This window comes from Zingiber officinale, chromosome 1B (genome assembly GCF_018446385.1).
Source record: "Zingiber officinale cultivar Zhangliang chromosome 1B, Zo_v1.1, whole genome shotgun sequence".
NCBI classification, from domain to species: Eukaryota; Viridiplantae; Streptophyta; class Magnoliopsida; order Zingiberales; family Zingiberaceae; genus Zingiber; species Zingiber officinale.
Window position 1 is genome coordinate 76,272,813 of NC_055986.1, and position 16,905 is coordinate 76,289,717.

The following is a 16,905-nucleotide window of genomic DNA, read 5'->3' on the forward strand; positions in this document are numbered from 1 at the left end:
TCATATTCTAGCACTGCATTCTAAACTGATCTGTGAAGTGTTGGTTTGTAATTGATATTTGAATGATCTACCTATTCAAATCTGTTGTGTGCAAAACTGCATTCTGCTATAGTATATTTCTGAAATTTTTCAGAAATTGGACCTAATTCCTATTTCAATTCTGTGTGAAGTGGAAGGAGTGTAAACAACCTGTTAGTTTGCCGGAATTCGTAGTCATTAGTGAAGTTCAGTGAAACTGAATTTAATTCCCTGGATTTGAAGTTCAGAAGGTTTCAGCTGGTTTCTGCAGTAGGCATACTTTGAAATATAGTGGTGGTAGAACTTCAGATGGTTGCTTTGGAAATTTAACTGAGTTGTTTTTGTGGAGCTTCACTGCTGTAAAATCAACTGGATTTAAGTCTTTGTAAAATTGCAGTATTAAAATTGTGATTTGCAGATTGGATTTGAATTGCTGGTTATGGATTATTGCTGAATTTTGCAATCAATGCTAATATTGGTGATTATTGGAATTTGATTTGGCTTTCCAACAATGCAAGAGAAATACACATTTTTATTAAATCTGCCAAAGACAGAACAGAGAATGAAAAATGAAGAAATTCTGCAGAACAGAATGAAAACAGGTAGAAGAGTATTAAGACATTGGATATCATGATGTGTTTCATTGTCCGAGACGGACAATGCTTTAAGTGTGGGGAAGGGTGTTGGATATCCAACATGTGAGATTATTTTTGGGCTTCCAAATGCTAGAATTGAAATGGAAAAACAGTGATAGAGAGAGAAAAAAAAACAGTGAAGTAAAAAGTGAAAAATGGCACATCAAGAGAGTATCAAGTGGAAGATAGAGTATCAAGATTCTTTGTTTGCCATCAAATTGAAGGAGAGGTTAGCTTGATACTTTGAAGTGGTAATAACATATGGTATTCATCTCTTTTCACATCAAATTGGTCAACTCATCAAGTATATTTCTCCAATACTCTTATCTTCTCATTTTCTTCATTAAATACTTTTCTTTTGCCATTTTCATTCACTTTCATTGTTCTTTTTGCTTCCATTTAAATTCTTGTTGATAAAATCCTTTTGATTCATGTATGCTATGTTTATAGTGGTGGAGAATTAGAAAATAACCAAGCTTATGGTAGTGAAATGTTGTGAGTTGCATTGAGTGAGCTCCACTAATATGCATTTTTGAGTGTGAGGGCTAGAATAGGTGAATACCTTGTGAGTTTGCAACTTGCTTAATTTTTCAATTGGATTGAAACTACCATACCTACTGATTATTGTTTGGATTGTATTCATGATTGTTTGTGATCTTTAAAATGATCTTAGTTAATTATCTTTTACTATCTTCTAGGTATTGCTAGGGAAATTGTGTGGAGATGATTTTTAGTTTTCGTGACTTGAACGGGACGTCCAAGATTAAGTGTGGGGGATTTGATAACCATAATTTTGGCTATATTATTTTGAATCATAATGCATGTTTTTATTGGTTTATTCATAGCTTAATCTCACATTAGCATCATATCTCAATATTGCATTTAATTTTGGACCTAATTGCAAATTAGCTAAATTTCATGGTATTTGGTGTTGATATTTGATTCTTATTTTGTAGGCATCAAAAGGGTCATGGACCCGATCAGTTTAGACCACACTTGGGCTCAAATCAAAGGCTAATCAAGTTGATCAAGCTTCGGAGCATTATGGGCCGTTTATCCAAGATTGAGCATATCTGAGCCATCCGTTGAAGATCCGGTTCATCCGATCTAATAAGGAGCAGATCTGAGCCATTGATGAGGATCCCGAAGCTTTGATCCAGATTTGATATGTTCTAGCCGTTGATTTAGCTCAGAAGCATCTCAGTCGTCCGATCAAAACTGAGGAGGTTTAAAAATTTGCTTGAGAAGCTACAGTAGCTTGGACTCGGCTAGCGATTTTCTCCACAGTGTCGTCTTCTTCGTCATGCGACAGCCGCAATTCCCATTCCTCAATTCAAGATCCGAGAGCATCATTCTTCACCGATGGCGAGTTCCAAGCTTCGGCGTTCACCTTCCGAGATCGAAGAGTGGCGAAGGGAGGTTTCTTAGCTGCGTCTGGGATGCTGTTTCATTCCCGCGATCCGACATTGAGGGAGGTCTTCTCGGACAGCGATCTTCACAATCACTGGAGCTTTGAGGGAGGTTTCTCGGAGTCTCTGGGCGGGTTCCGATCTCCATTCCACAAAGAAGCTAAGTAGATCTGATCAATTTAGTTAGCTTTGCAAATTTCAGGATTTCAGCTTAGTTCTTTGGTTGATGAGATTTCCAGTTTGCGGGAGCTTAAGGGGAGGTTTCTAAGGGCTTTGAGCGTATGCTGGAAATAGATGTGAGCTTGTACATTGTTGTCGGGTGCTTAAGGGGAGGTTTCCAAGAGTATCTCTGTTTCGGCAGAGAGGAGGAAGTTGAGTTCGGAATTTGAGTTGATGAGTGTTTTAGGGTTTTGTTTTCTTCAATTTTGTCTTCGAATTGTCCATGTTCTTGATCAGATCCTTAGATCTGATTCGTTTACTGCTTTGTTTTGTTTGAATTTTCTTTTGCAATTCTGTTTTGATTTCCTTATCTGAAACCCCAGTTCTGATACTGTTTTTTCCATCCGAATCTTGCTGAACTACTCACTTAGATTGCAAATTAGTTTTTGATCAGAAGTTGACAGAAATTCTAATTAGCATTAGTTAGTTTAAGTTGATGACATTTAGTTAGCTTGATTTAGTTATCTGCATTAGATCTGTTGTAATTTAGATCTGTAGTTTTAAGCGTTGAATGCTGGACTTAAGTTTCTAATTGTTACTGCTTTTAACATCACTTTGATTAAGTACTTGAGTTTAATTGTTTCTGTGAAAGTGAATTGGAAATACATGGAATGGAATTACAAGGTTGAATGATGCATTTAGAAATTGAGTTTAATTGTGATTACTTGATGAGAATGAAGAGAAAATTGTTTAGATGAGATTAACTTTCTTATGACTATATTCTGGATTTTATTAGATTAAGACAATTTAAACTCATGAGTCAAATGGAAGTACTTAGTTGACCTTGTTGATATAATAAATCAATTTGAATTAAATCTTAATTTCATACACATTTACTAGTTAGCCTTGGAAAAATACGACTTGGGACTCCATACTACACGAGTTTATTTTAGCTTATGTGAGTTTCAATCTTTATTAATTTGATGTGCCATGTGACACGAAAATGGCTAGTAGTCATGAATTCAAGTTGTGTTTATGCATCTTCTTGAGGACTTGTTTTATAGAGTACTAGAGGTGCCTTCAACCCCATTGAATGCGCCTCCAGCCGTGCATCTTATCCCCATAGCATCGGAGATGATAACCTCTGCAATCTGCCAAGTTTATCCCTTTGAAGGCGCCTTCAAGCTCATGGAAGGCGCCTTCCATCCAATATCCAATGCACCTTCAAGAGCATGGAAGGTGCCTCCATGCCTCTTAGCGCGAGCCTTCGGCCAAGCCACTTGAGGTGCCTCCAACCACCCTGGAGGCACCTTGAACATTGTTCATCCGAGCTTGTTTTGTGGTTTTCACTCCCTGCAAGTCATGTTAGTCCAAAATACAAAACATACCCTACCAGACAAAATTAGCACAATAAAATATGATTAAAGCTACTTGACAGTTTCCAAACTGTCTGGTTTTGATTTTTAATTTTTCCTAAAAATCTTAGGTAGAACAAATGCCTACTATTCCCTAAATAGGGAACACATCCTCACCTGCTCCTCTCAGGAGAAATTAACTTTTGCCAGACTTGTCCTCCAGACCGTTTGGACTTTTGCTCGCGTTCGAGACTTCAGGACTTCATGTTGAACATCTAATCTACGGTCCATCCAGTCTTCCACCTAGTATCCTCGACTCCTAAGATTTTCACCTAGAGTTTTGACACTAGGATTTTGTCGAAAATCCTTGACCCGCCAAAACTTCACTTAGTCTCCTAGACACGGACTTCTTTGTCTAACTACAGCTAGGACTTTACAATTGCCTATCCCTAGTAGGACTTTCCACTTGCCTAGCCTCAACTGAGACTGTCACGCCCCAGAGGAGTCCCTGTCCGAAGAAATTTCGGCAGCACCTCCCATGTACGGGTGACAATCTGAAGCATTTCTACAGGCATAATATACATCAGCCACAGGCGGCTGGAATATACACACAACCACGCAGATATATATATATCATCAGCCTACACGGCTGAAACAAAACCAATACAGCGGATAAACATAAAATACAAGCTCATACAAAACCAAATAAAACACTGCTAGCCGGTTAGGCTTACACCACACAACCAAAACAACACTCCGAACACAAAATCGGAACACAATGCTAAGTACACAAATACATATACCAAAAATAACAATAAACAAAGGCAGGGACAGGTCTTCTGATGTGACGTGGGGACCGGCAGCCAGGATACTCCAAGTGTCTCCATAAATAACCTAGTACCTGAAAATATAGTGTCCACGGGGGTGAGTTCAACAACTCAGCGAATACCAATAGACATGCCTAGTAAGATATATCTAACAGCAATAAACATGGAATACAGCTTCCGAATAATATATAGGAAATATACAAAACTGAAAAGTAACCAAGGAAGCTGTACTCACCAGGAACTCCTATCCTGAACTAAAGGGTCATCAAACCGATACGCAGTATGTCTCCTATATGCATGTCAAACAAATGCATCCACCAAAATGCAGCATATAAGTGCAGCAAACACAAGCAAATAAATACAATCAATGCATGTGATGACCGTGCACTCTAACATCACTGCTCCTGAACAGTAACCGAGTGGACGGAATGCTGTCGGAGTACTCCTGTCCTGTGACCCCAAATCATAAATGGAGGAGCTCAATGCTCTCATCTCCCGATACACGATGACGGGGAGGAAATCTCTGCCGGCTACCACGCTAAGTCACCTGACCAACGGAGCCAAACAGAGTCCACCGTCTGTCGGCTACCACGCTGCTACACTAAATGCTAGCAGAGCCAAACAGAGCGGAACTGTCTGCCGGCTACCACGCTGAGTCGCATGACCAACGGAGCCAAACAACAGAACCGCCACACACTTGCCTGATATACCACTGAACCATGAGTGGGGGTGTGTGCAGTACATGAAACTGGCGATGGGCTCAACCATAGTGGAGCCTACAATCGCACAGCATGCAATCATGATGCATGTCACTATGCATAGCAAAAACTGATCAACATAACCATATCCATATATACAAAATGGGTACTGTAAAAGCGATGGTCACATACCAAAATCTAGAGTACACAGGTCAGATAGAATATCAAAAATATATGTCCTGAACATAACAAGTATGGTATATCCTGATTAGCATAGAAAAATCCATATATATATAATATGGGTACCACAGTATCAGTAGGTCAAATCCACGGATCTAGGGTTTACAAGTCCTCTAAGGTATAACAACCTAGATCCTAAACATATCCCCCTTCTATAACATATGTACCAACTATATACACAGATCAAAGAATCAAGGTCTAGGTACACGAATCATATATGATATACAAATAGAGGTACTCAAATCTGGTATGGCACAAAAACCTAAGTATCAGATAATTTAGATACACATGCCAGAAACAAAAATCCAGAAGCTAATCCTAACCTCAGTAAAGCATGGTATGCCACTCTAGAAACTAAGATACTCATGGCAATAAGATACTCATGGCAACAAATCACGAGATATAAGCATGGACACATCACAGGCGACAAACCTAACATGCTATGGATATCAAACAGTGACATACCAAAGGCAAACATGTTCATTGCTTGTAGTTATAAAATACTATGCATATCCAAATGACAATATCATAAAAGATAAGTCAAGAGGTACCCACCTCCAATGTAGATCGTGTTGTATGCCCTCAAATCAGAGCTCTTGTCTCAACTCAAAAACCCAAAACAAACATCCAACTTCCTTCCTCACAACCTTGATAGTTGATCCACATCACACAACTCTGCAGAAAAGAACCTTACTGTTGGAATCAACGAATCAAGAACAAGATCAAGCAATGGAATTTATGGATCAAACATCAACCCAACTCACCTTTTGATTTAGCCGGAGAAGTGTTGCCTCAGCCTATAGCTCCCTGTTGGAGCAAATCTATTGTTGGAGTAAGGTAACTAGCCCTACAAGAAGTTACGGCCAGAACTATGTTGCCGACACTACAAACAAAACTACCATCAGGGACATCCATCTCAGTCAATACCACATCCATAAGTTCGGAGCTCGTACGAATCAAGAACGCAACCAACTGACTTACCCAATTTCACATGCTTGAATTGTGTCGATGCTAGGACACCGGAGATGCCAACACACAGTGATCTAGAGCTAGATCAGAAAGAGGCGACCTGACGGCAACTCTATGGCACTATCAGAAGCATGGCTACCGAGAGCCCCATGGGTACCTACGGCCAAAAGTGGAAATCCAACAATGGCAACAAGCAGATCAAAGAGAGGATGTGCAAGAAAGAGGAAATCTAGGGCACGGGAGGAAATCGACAACCCTACCTCGACCGGCGGTGTCTCGACCGGAGCAGGCGGCGGTGGAGACAACTAGGGCCCCGGTGCTAGGCAAAGGGGAGGTGGCGCCCGACGACAAGGTGGCGCTCGGCGCCGTCGCTCAGCAAAAAGGAAGAGAAGATGAAGAGGAGGGCTCGGCCGCAGAGGGAAAAGGTGTCGCTAGGGCACGCGAGGAAGGGAAAGAAGGAACTACCTCGGAGCGATTTTGGGTGCGGCATCGGGGAGGCATCGGGTAAGAGCACAGCGCAAGGAAGAGAATCCGTGCGGCGCCGGCGGTTTAGGCAGGAGAGTCGGGCGCGAGAAGAGCTCGGGTGCGCAAGTTCGGCGAGAGAGATGAGGGAATCAGCGAGGATGAGAGGAAATAAAGGAAAAAGAAAAAGGAATATAAAATAAACATTTCCTCGCTTAAATGGGTCGCCTAAACAGGCTTTTCCCGGCCCCCGTTTTCATCCCCGTTAACTCGTTCGTACGAGTTTCGAATTATTCCCAAAAAATTTCCAAAAAATTTTGAAAAATTCCCTTATCAATATTTCTCTATTTTCCAGTATTTTACATTCTCCCCCACTAATAAAAATTTGGTCCCCAAATTTCGTTATCTACCATCAGTAAGTACTAACAACAGGTAAAGCGTATATATGCTGAACGACAAACTAAATCACATACCTCATGTGAAAAGGTGGGGATATCGAGCTCGGATCGTATCATCAAGCTCCCAAGTAGCCTCCTCGTCTGAATGATGCTGCCCTCTGACTTTAACCAGCCGGATAGTCTTGTTCCGCAACTGACGCTTCTTCCGGTCCAAAATCCGTACCGGAATCTCATCCTATGAAATGTCAGGCTGAACTGGAACTGGAATATCAGCCAGCACATGCGGCGGGTCGGGCACATATTTCCGCAACATAGATACGTGGAATATATCGTGGACGCCTGACAGGGAAGGTGGTAGTGCCAACCGGTAAGCTACCACTCCAACCCTTTCCAAGATCTGGAAAGGTCCAATGTATCACAGAGTTAACTTACCTCTGAGGCCAATCTCTTCACCCCTTTCGTGGGTGAAACTCGCAGAAATACATGGACGCCAATAGAGAACGCTAGGGATCTATGTCTCCAATCAACATAACACTTCTGGCGATCCTGTGTCTCTAACATCCTCCGTCTGATAATACGGACCAACTCTGTCTCATGCTGAGCTCTATGAGGTCCCAATAACTGGGCCTTCCCAACCTCATCCTAGAGGGTGATGTCCAACAAGATCTACCATACAACGCTTCAAGCGGTGTCATCCTGATAGCCGAAAGAAAACTGTCGTTGTAGGCGAACTCTACCAATGGCAAATGGTCCTTCCAACTGCCTACAAAATCCAATACACACGATCTCAGCAAGTCCTCTGGAGTCTGAATGGTCCGCTTTGACTATCCATCTGTCTGAGGATGGAAAGCTGTACCGAAACAGAGCTGCGTGCCCAAGGCCTACTGCAGTCTCTGTCAAAACGAGACGTGAACCGGGGGTCTCTATCCGAAACAATAGTCAACGGGACACCACGTAATCTGATGATCTCCCTGCAAAACAGATCTACCAATCGATCCAGGAAATCAGTCTTCCGGATCGCTAACGAGTGCGCAGATTGGGTAAATAAATCAAAGATTACCCAAATCGTGTCATGACCTCGTCGTGTTCTAGGCAGACTCACCACACAGTCCATGGTAATATGTTCCCATTCCCACTCGGGAATAGGGATCCACTAAAATAATCCAGCAGGTATCTGGTGCTCTGCCTTCACCTGCTGGCAGACAAGACCTCTCGTTACAGATTACGCGATGTCTTCCCTCATATCGTTCCACCAATAGGAACACCTCAAATCTCGATACATGCGGGTCCCGCCTGGATGGATAGCACATCGTGAGCGATGAGCCTCCTGACGTAACTCCAATAAGACAGGGTGAGACTGAGGTACACACAATCCGCCTCAGAAGTATATAATACCCACTTCATCTCGGGGAAACTTAGTCTGCTTCCCGGAAGCTATCCAGCTGCCAATGGACCGTAAATACTGATCTCCAACTTGGGCCTCCTGAATCCTCATCCTGATCGAGGATTGAGCAACCATGGTAACCAGAATACCCTGCTCTGTCCGTCCCAGCTCCTTAAGGCCTAATTCGGAGAATTCCTGAATCAAATCCGTAACCACAACTCGGTAGCAAGCCAAAGTCCTTCTAGACTTCCGGCTAAGTACATCGGCAACCACATTAGCTCTCCCCGGGTGATAGCTAATGGTACAATCATAATCGTTCAGGAACTCCATCCATCTCCTCTGTCGGAGATTAAGTTCCTTCTAAGTAAACAGATATTTGAGCCTCTTATGGTCAGTGAGAATCTCAAATGTATCGCTATATAAACAATGTCATCAAATCTTCATGGCAAAAATAATGGCGACTAGCTCCAGATCATGTACAGGGTAGTTCTTCTCATGCTCCTTCAACCGACAAGAAGCATAGGAGAATACTCACTCGTGCGACATCAAAAACAGCGCCCAACCTTGAATAAATGCATTAGTGTAGAGGAAATCCGTCCTCTCCAAAAGGTAAAACCAAAAATCGGAGCCGACACCAATCTCCACTTCAGCTTCCGGAAGTTGGTCTCGCAATCCTTGGACCACGTGAACTTCACGTCTTTCATAGTCAGACGTGTCAGTGGCATAACAATCCGAGAGAAACCCTCAACGTATCTCCGGAAATATCGAGTCAAACCAAAGGAAGTTGCGAGCCTCTTCTATAGACTCCGTCTACTCCCAACGATAACAACCTCTATCTCCTATGGAAACCATGGTACACTCATACTGGTCACCATGTGTCCCACAAAATCTCATAGAAGACAATCCCAAAACGCACTACTGAACTTCGCATATAGATGTTCCCATCGAAACATCTCTAGAACTATGCAAAATGGTGTGCGTGACTCACCGCGGATCCGAAATAGATCACAACATCGTCAACAAAGACAATGGAAACCGATCCAAACATCCTCTAACTACCAGAATCATCGAGTCCCTGAAAACATCTAAGGCACTATAAGCCTATATGGTAAAACCAAGACACATGACATCCGTATCACAGACATCCCTATCCATAAGATCTCTGATAATAAGTCGGAAATCTAATCACCAACAACATAAATCACCAAGGAAAAGATCCTCTAGTGTGAGAGCAACGCTCCATCACACGAAATACCACAAATGTGGGAGCAACGCTCTACCACAAGAAATCCTCCATATGTGGGAGCAACGCTCCACCACAAATAATCCGAAAATGTATCTGCAATAGATATGGGAGCAATGCTCCGCTATAAGCAATCCGCAATAGGTGGGAGTAACGCTCCACCACAGACAATCCATAACATGTGTGGGAGCAACGCTCCACCACCAACAATACATAAGTGTCCAAGGCACCTAACTATCTAGATAGAGACTGCACGAGATCTCTCTACCACAGATCACTGTGGTTAGCCTAGGGTATCACAATCCAGTAATCAAATCAAATCCATAGTCCACTATATCATCATCCTAGTAGGTCGGTCACCCACTAATAGGAGAATTAGTTGACAGGATAATACAACTAATGTCATAATATAGACATTTAACATTCTACATTCCACATAAGTAGACTCATCATGATGCTACCAACCATACACCTAACACACGTGCACACACAACATAGGTATGATCAACATAATCCTCTAATTAGTGCACACCCAACATACTCACAATATAGGTGTAAATCACCGTGATATCTCCAACAATACATACCGAACCCGTGTGCATATATCATCGTAGGTAAAATCAACAATACCCCTCAAACAACACTCACATGGCATACATACCCCTATGCCAAGAATATAATCAATGTATACTTCCAATAAGGCATACTAAACCCAGGTGCACTAACAAATCACACATAATCAACAAGATACCTCAGATACCACACCAAACTCATATGTGTATATCACAACACTGATGTAGTCGACAAGATACTTACAACATGACACTCACACCCATGTGCACATACCACGACACAGATTTAAAGTGATAAGAAACCTCCAATATGTCAATCAGGCACGTACAGCTAACTAAATAGCTATAATCCACAAGGAACCTACAATAACCATATCTAGATGGGAATACCCACACTATTTACAAATGAACTATCCATCATAGAACTCCTTCAACTCATAATAATCATATGTACACTTCATATATATGCATAATCAGCATATTTTAAATCCAATCTACTACACAAACCCTACGCCACCTTCTAAGTTATCCTACAAGATACAAACAGTCTAAATTTAAGGTACCCACGGAATAGGATAAATAAATCCTCTAAAGACTGACCAAAATCGATAATGATATACGATCAACTCAGTCTTTTCCACGTCAGTACAAAACATGTACTCAAATGTGCTCTAGATACCAAACTAAGCACAAACAACCCAAAGATCAGCATTTCCATAAAAATAGGGTATGATGGTCCTCTACTGATCGGTCCAACAAAACTAAATCGGCCATCTACCAACTGATCAAGATTACATTAATCCCCTTCAAGCAACTATGGTAAATCAAACTTCTACTGACCGATCTCACAAGAGTTGATCAATTATCTACTAATGAAATTAACTAAGATAACATGGTATACTACTGGCTAGGTCAACATAAAGATATAAATACTATCCACTACCCAGCTATTAAAAGCAGAGGCTGGTATATGCCTCAATCTGCTAACCAACTAGTAATAACATAAGCTAAAAACTACTGGTATATGATATGATAAATCACCAGAAACTGTAACCCTTAATCTCTATCAAGGTCGATCATCATCAGGGTTTTACCTAATACATAAAATATCTACTATCTCAACTAGACAGGTACTAGTAAAGAGTGATAATACATGTCATAAACTATAATAGTCAACGGTGCATATACTAACAAAAATGTAGGATAACAGTATACCAACATACCTCCTATAGCTTGGAGATGTCCTGCTGCTGCCAGGTCCCAAAACTCGAAAAGTCACATCGAGAAGACCAAAACAGAAAATCCAAAACACCGGGAAAATAAGACTCGTAAGCCGATCTCTGATACCAAATAAATTGATATCAGATAAATCTCGAAAATCCAAAACACATAGCAAGTATTGTATACCTGCTCTGATACCACTAAATTGTCACGCCCCAGAGGAGTCTCTGTCCGAAGAAATTTCGGCAGCACCTCCCCTGTACGGGTGACAATCTGAAGCATTTCTACAGGCATAATATACATCAGCCACAGGCGGCTGGAATATACACACAACCACGCAGATATATATATATATCATCAGCCTACATGGCTGAAACAAAACCAATACAGCGGATAAACATAAAATACAAGCTCATACAAAACCAAATAAAACACTGCTAGCCGGCTAGGCTTACACCACACAACCAAAACAACACTCCGAACACAAAACCGGAACACAATGCTAAGTACACAAATACATATACCAAAAATAACAATAAACAAAGGCAGGGACAGGTCTTCTGATGTGACGTGGGGACCGACAGCCAGGATACTCCAAGTGTCTCCATAAATAACCTAGTACCTGAAAATATAGTGTCCACGGGGGCGAGTTCAACAACTCAGCGAATACCAATAGACATGCCTAACAGCAATAAACATGGAATACAGCTTCCGAATAATATATAGGAAATATACAAAACTGAAAAGTAACCAAGGAAGTTGTACTCACCAGGAACTCCTATCCTGAACTAAAGGGTCATCAAACCGATACACAGTATGTCTCCTGTATGCATGTCAAACAAATGCATCCACCAAAATGCAGCATATAAGTGCAGCAAACACAAGCAAATAAATACAATCAATGCATGTGATGACCGTGCACTCTAACATCACTGCTCCTGAACAGTGACCGAGTGGACGGAATACTGTCGGAGTACTCCTGTCCTGTGACCCCAAATCATAAATGGGGGAGCTCAATGCTCTCATCTCCCGGTACACGATGACGGGGAGGAAATCTCTGCCGGCTACCACGCTGAGTCACCTGACCAATGGAGCCAAACAGAGTCCACCGTCTGCCGGCTACCACGCTGCTACACTAAATGCCAGCGGAGCCAAACAGAGCGGAACTGTCTGCAGGCTACCACGCTGAGTTGCATGACCAACGGAGCCAAACAACAGAACCGCCACACACCTGCCTGATATACCACTGAACCATGAGTGGGGGTGTGTGCAGTACATGAAACTGGCGATGGGCTCAACCATAGTGGAGCTGACAATCGCACAGCATGCAATCATGATGCATGTCACTATGCATAGCAAAAACTGATCAACATAACCATATCCATATATACAAAATGGGTACTGTAAAAGCGATGGTCACATACCAAAATCTAGAGTACACAGGTCAAATAGAATATCAAAAACATATGTCCTGAACATAACAAGTATTGTATATCCTGATCAGCATAGAAAAATCCATATATATATAATATGGGTACCACAGTATCAGTAGGTCAAATCCACGGATCTAGGGTATACAAGTCCTCTAAGGTATAACAACCTAAATCCTAAACATATCCCGCTTCCATAACATATGTACCAACTATATACACAGATCAAAGAATCAAGGTCTAGGTACACGAATCATATATGATATACAAATAGAGGTACTCAAATCTGGTATGGCACAAAAACCTAAGTATCAGATAATTTAGATACACATGCCAGAAACAAAAATCCAGAAGCTAATCCTAACCTCAGTAAAGCATGGTATGTCACTCTAGAAACTAAGATACTCATGGCAATAAGATACTCATGGCAACAAATCACGAGATATAAGCATGGACACATCACAGGCGACAAACCTAACATGCTATGGATATCAAATAGTGACATACCAAAGGCAAACATGTTCATTGCTTGTAGTTATAAAATACTATGCATATCCAAATGACAATATCATGAAAGATAAGTCAAGAGGTACCCGCCTCCAATGTAGATCGTGTTGTATGCCCTCAAATCAGAGCTCTTGTCTCAACTCAAAAACCCAAAACAAACATCCAACTTCCTTCCTCACAACCTTGATAGTTGATCCACATCACACAACTCTGCAGAAAAGAACCTTACTGTTGGAATCAACGAATCAAGAACAAGATCAAGCAATGGAATTTATGGATCAAACATCAACCCAACTCACCTTTTGATTTAGCCGGAGAAGTGTTGCCTCAGCCTATAGCTCCCTGTTGGAGCAAATCTACTGTTGGAGTAAGGTAACTAGCCCTACAAGAAGTTATGGCCAGAACTATGTTGCCGACACTACAAACAAAACTACCATCAGGGACATCCATCTCAGTCAATACCACATCCATAAGTTCGGAGCTCGTACGAATCAAGAATGCAACCAACTGACTTACCCAATTTCACATGCTTGAATTGTGCCGATGCTAGGACACCGGAGATGCCAACACACAGTGATCTAGAGCTAGATCAGAAAGAGGCGACCCGACGGCAACTCTATGGCACTATCAGAAGCATGGCTGCCGAGAGCCCCATGGGTACCTGCGGCCAAAAGTGGAAATCCAACAATGGCAACAAGCAGATCAAAGCGAGGATGCGCAAGAAAGAGGAAATCTAGGGCACAGGAGGAAATCGACAACCCTACCTCGACCGGCGGTGTCTCGACCGGAGCAGGCGGCGGTGGAGACAACTAGGGCCCCGGTGCTAGGCAGAGGGGAGGTGGCGCCCGACGACAAGGTGGCGCTCGGCGCCGTCGCTCAGCGAAAAGGAAGAGAAGATGAAGAGGAGGGCTCGGCCGCAGAGGGAAAAGGCGTCGCTAGGGCACGCGAGGAAGGGAAAGAAGGAACTGCCTCGGAGCGATTTTGGGTACGGCGTCAGGGAGGCATCGGGTAAGAGCACAGCGCAAGGAAGAGAATCCGTGTGGCGCCGGCGGTTTGGGCAGGAGAGTCGGGCGCGAGGAGAGCTCGGGTGCGCTAGTTCGGCGAGAGAGATGAGGGAATCGGCGAGGATGAGAGGAAATAAAGGAAAAAGAAAAAGGAATATAAAATAAACATTTCCTCGCTTAAATGGGTCGCCTAAACAGGCTTTTCCCGGCCCCCGTTTTCATCCCCGTTAACTCGTTCGTACGAGTTTCGAAAAATTCCCAAAAAATTTCCAAAAAATTCCGGAAAATTCTCTTATCAATATTTCTCTATTTTCCAGTATTTTACAGAGACTTTCCTGCACACTCAATTCAACTTGTTAGATAACAAGATGACTTAACTTTTACAAAATCAAAACTTAGGTTCGATCATCTGGTACTTTCTGTACCAATAATATAGTCCTCCTTGACCCACTTGGACTTTCCTTTGCCTAACCCTAGTTAGAACTTTTCTTGCCAACATGCGGTCCTCCCTTACCCACTTGGACTTTCCTTTGCCTAACCGTAGTTAGGACTTTCATTTCCAACGTGCGGTCCTCCTTGACCCACTTAGACTTTCCTTAACTCACTTGGACTTTCCTTGCCAATGTGCGGGCCTCCCTAACCCACTTGTACTTTCCCTTTGCCTAACTCTCGAGTTAGGATTTGTCTTGCCTAACCTCCAATTAGGACTTTACTAGTCAAGTACCAGTCCTCTTTGACCTACTTGACCTTTCTCGTGTATTTTCCAACAACATATTGTCCAAACATGTTGTCCATAATATATTGTCCAAACATCAAAACACAAGCTCAAATCTACTTGAGTTTAGTAAATTGGTCAATCTTAATTTAGGGAATGATTGTACCAATAATCTCCCAACATGGTTGTCTAAGATTTATACTTTTATATGCTTTATAATTTAAGCATAAGTCCTCTTTTGCTTTCCTCCCCTTGAACCGATGTTACCACTTTATTAGAGCATGGAACGTTTTGTCTTACCAAGAATTTAAATTCTCACTTGATCAACTTATAGATTAAATTCTACAAGAAAACTATAAACTATATCTTACTTAATGAAGTCCTTTAGATCAATATCTTCAAAACATTTAGTTTTGATCATTCTATAATGATCAAGTTATTGTCATAAGTTTTCTAATTGATTGACAAACTCATAACTATTTTACTTCCTTGTTTAGTAACCATTATTTTCACCTTCACCTCATGTACTTGTGTCTCATTTCTTGCTTTTGAATATGTTTGTTGTATTGTAACCCCAAATGTTTTTCATAGTTGCAATAATATGCACATGTTATTGTTGGAAATATAATTAAAGTCCCATATTGAAAATATATAAAAGATCATGGATTTAAGAGATGAAAGATATCTTTATTGTTATGAGGTATTTTGGATAGAATCCAAAAATAAATCTATGAGAGCTTAGTCTAAAGTGAATAATAACATACCAGTGTGGAGATATGTAAATTCTTTTGGTCATAATAAGTGGTATCAGAATCATGGTCCAAATCAAGCCATATGGATGGAATAGTGACCTTAGACGAAGGAGGTGATGGCTCTTAGAGGAGTAAACTCTATGTCAAAAGTTTAAGTAGGACAAGAGTGACCGGATGTTTGATGTAAATCCTAGGGAAGTAAATGTTGGAGCAATCATGCCTCAAGATGGTCCGGGGTGACCATGGGTTTTGATGATTTGGGCAAAGGGTTTAAGTTAGGTTCATCTTTGCATTTGATATGTGTATGTGAGTGTGTAGGTTTACAGGATACACATATGACTCAGTTTGATGACTTCGGGTCCGATGAAGGATGGAATACCCGAGGGACCGTGGAAAAGGCAGCAAGGACAAGAGTCGAGGGAAGCGACTTTGAGGCATACGCAAAGGATGACATTGGGACAAGTTGCGGGCTTGAATGCATTTGAGGGACGAGAGCCAACGAAAGTAGGCTTGAAGGAAAGAGGTCAAGGCTGCAAGGAAGAATCAAGTGAGTCATGAGAGTGAGGGTCAGAGTGCTGAGAGACTATACTTGGGTACCAGTTAACTGATTCATTTCACTGGGTAGTCGACTAGGAGAAAACAGAATTCTTCTATTCGCTCGACCAGTGTGGAGCAGTCAATTGGTACTTTTACCAGTCGACTGGTATCGAGCCGTTGGATTGTAATGGTCGAATTTCCATAGAGAGCAGTTGACTGGCACTTTCACCAGTCAACTGGCACTTTTACTAGTCGATTGGTAGACGGAATTTTCTAACTCGTGGCCTATATTACCAAGGCTTGGAAGTTTGGTTAAAGTTGACAAAATAGATATGGTTAACCTTTATTAGTAGTCTGCCAATGCCCTAGC

The 16,905-nt window shown here is 41.8% G+C and overlaps 1 long non-coding RNA gene across 1 annotated transcript; it reads right to left on the reverse strand.

The window, feature by feature from the left end:
* Positions 1-5,891: 5,891 nt before the first annotated feature.
* On the reverse strand, positions 5,892-6,364 carry LOC121972099. The gene is made up of 3 exons (XR_006109319.1): positions 6,323-6,364; positions 6,106-6,224; positions 5,892-6,016 (listed from the first exon to the last, which is right to left on the reverse strand). It is a non-coding gene; the product is annotated as an uncharacterized LOC121972099 (long non-coding RNA).
* Between the last annotated feature and the right edge of the window lie 10,541 nt (positions 6,365-16,905).